We start from the raw sequence: 2,685 nt of genomic DNA, 5'->3' as shown, positions 1-2,685 counted from the left end.
TAAAAAGAGTTAACTGCTGTGGTGGTATGTTTTAATAAGGTTACCAATAAGTAAAAGATATTTAATAGTTGTCTATTTCTTTCATTACTGTACCGAAAAAAAACAAACCGTGACTTGTGTACCGAGGTACGTACCGAACTGAGATTTTTGTGTACCGTTACACCCCTACTTTCCACACATGCATTGGCAATTCAGGAATACTGTACAACTTCTGTTGGTAGCACGGGCTATTATTTGATTATATCACTGAAATCAACAGGCCTATATTTAGGACAGGAGTCTATATGGGACAAGCCTTTAATTCCTTTCACACAAAACTGTTAATCAGCAAAGATGGGAAATGCAACCAAATTGTAAACCAGTATGAATATTACTTGTATTAAAAATAAGGATTCAGATGATACACTTATCAATTATGAATCATTCATTTGATCCCACTCCGACAGACAGCACATCGGAGCGAGAGTGATTACGGCACTCGAGGATTCACTCCGCACCAGGCATACCTAAACAACACCACTTTATCCTGTTAAAACAATGTTCATGAAGTGGATTAATTTTTATGAAAAACCCTTTTGATTCTTTTGATCTGAGGACCCTTACGGACTAAAATAATATGAGGAACTTACAGGGTAATGGAGGAATGGACTTAAACTTGATATGAACTTCCCAGGCATCTAATTGAGACAGGTGTTTATTTGTAAAAATGTGTCACCACATTGGGCTAGTAAAAGGGACGTTTAATTTGGAACATGACAAGGGAGGAGCTGTTTTTGTCTGGTGCCAATATTCTTGTAATGTATTTAATATTCAACATGCTACAGTAAGCAAGTTTTTTTTTCCTAGAATGGTGAAGGCATGGCGTGCCCTACTCTGCCTCACTCTGCCTCTAATTGCTTACTCTGTCATTCTTATCCTAACCCTGATTAACCTCATTCCTCATGCCTACCTAGACTTCTGTGTCAAATTGACGCCATACCTACAATGTAGGCTCTGCGTCAAAGAATAGCCTACGTTGTAGCCTACGCTGTGGCCTGACGTGCACCTCCCCAGAAATATCACTACATGTCGCAGCAATGCAGACAGCAACAACTTTGATTGGTCGGCTGGGTAGCATCGCATTTCCTTCTCCACATTTCCGGCTGCTCCTTCTCTTTCCGTAAACATGGACCAAATGGAGGAGAGGTTGATCAAAGACTTTGTACGACTCTTCCTCACCCCACTATAAAGACTGTCGAATGGTTGCAAACTCCTGGAGAGAAATTTGTTTGTGGCAGATTTGTATGAAGAAGTGAAAAATCTTGAGGGACAAGTACATTTGCCTCCGAAAGAAACTCGCCACATGGAGCGGGCACCCAGGGGAAAAGAATGTTCCCACGTTTATCTGTTTCTTTCTTGGCTGGGACCTCATATTAAACACCAGGACACAAAGTCAAACTGTGACGAGAATGAGGTAAATATACAATGTAATGTTTTGTCTTTGAATAATAAACCTCTATGTTCTGAGTATTAGCAAAAGTAACTGTTGTTCAACATTTATTAGCTCCAACTCGAACACGATCTGCTCTGTCTAATTCGCCATGTTTGTTGAAGTTTTTATTTGAAGAAGGATACGGAAATGCTTAACACAATGGCATAGAAACCCCGCTGGCCAACTAGCAGTCTGGCAGTGTAATCGCAGAGTGACATAGAAACAACAATGCACAAGTATTAAGGCTCACAACAGTGTGGGCCACTACGATGTGATGCTGAAGTATAAATCCCGCTTAAACCTAACCTAACCCGACCGACAAATGCAACGAGCACTAGCCAATCAGAGAGAGCATAGAGCAGGTTGTGCTTTCGGCATTCTAGGAAAAAAAATGTCGTACTGTAAATGGCTAAACCATAAACAAGTCACAAATTCACACATATCATCAGCAGAGTCTTGTGATTAATGTGCTCGCACCAGCATCTTATGTCAGACTGACATAACTCTTGCCGTGCTTGTCCCTGTGATGTTGCGGCTTCCATTCACATCAGAGCCACACCAGCATTTTTGCTGAAACATTACAAGGTCTTGAGGAGAGAAATTGATGGTACAGACTTGCAACTGTATAGCACTTTTCTGGTGTTCCGACCACTAAGAGCGCTTTTATGGGCACAGATTCATTGTGTTCAATGTAGACGTGCAGCTGGTGCACACAAACACCAGAGTGACACCATCACAGTGCATGTGTTTCTGAGCGCCTATTTTTCAGGGGGCGACAGCTGCACCCTGAGATAAACAGAGTTCAACCTTTGGAACCCAACATACAGACTGGGAGAGAGACTGGTTTAGCAGACAACCTGCTCTACCTCCTGAGCCACAGCCATCCGTTTATTAAAGTATCATATCTTCTGCTTGTCTAAGTCTTCAGTTGTAGCTACAGATTAATATATATACATGTATATATATATATATATATATATATATATATACTGTATATATATATCGATATATATATATATATATATATATTAGGGCCATAACGGTACGTGTATTTGTGTCGAACCGTTCGGTACGCGACTTTCGGTTCGGCACGACCCTGTACCGAATTATTGGGCGCAGGACATTATTTTATTTTATTTTGTTTTATTTTAATTCCGTTTTTGCGAGCCGAACCTTTTAAAATCGCGAGGTGTGGGGGGGAGACAGCGCGTGTG

The 2,685-nt window shown here is 40.9% G+C and overlaps 1 protein-coding gene across 1 annotated transcript in view; it reads right to left on the bottom strand.

Moving 5' to 3' along the window:
- p3h1 (prolyl 3-hydroxylase 1) overlaps window positions 1–2,685 on the bottom strand; it is a 38,701-nt gene that overhangs the window by 25,121 nt on the left and 10,895 nt on the right. The window lies entirely within an intron of this gene.

The sequence above is a fragment of the Epinephelus moara genome, chromosome 24 (assembly GCF_006386435.1).
Source record: "Epinephelus moara isolate mb chromosome 24, YSFRI_EMoa_1.0, whole genome shotgun sequence".
In the NCBI taxonomy this organism is placed as follows: domain Eukaryota; kingdom Metazoa; phylum Chordata; class Actinopteri; order Perciformes; family Serranidae; genus Epinephelus; species Epinephelus moara.
This window is presented reverse-complemented; position numbering and strand designations above follow the sequence as displayed.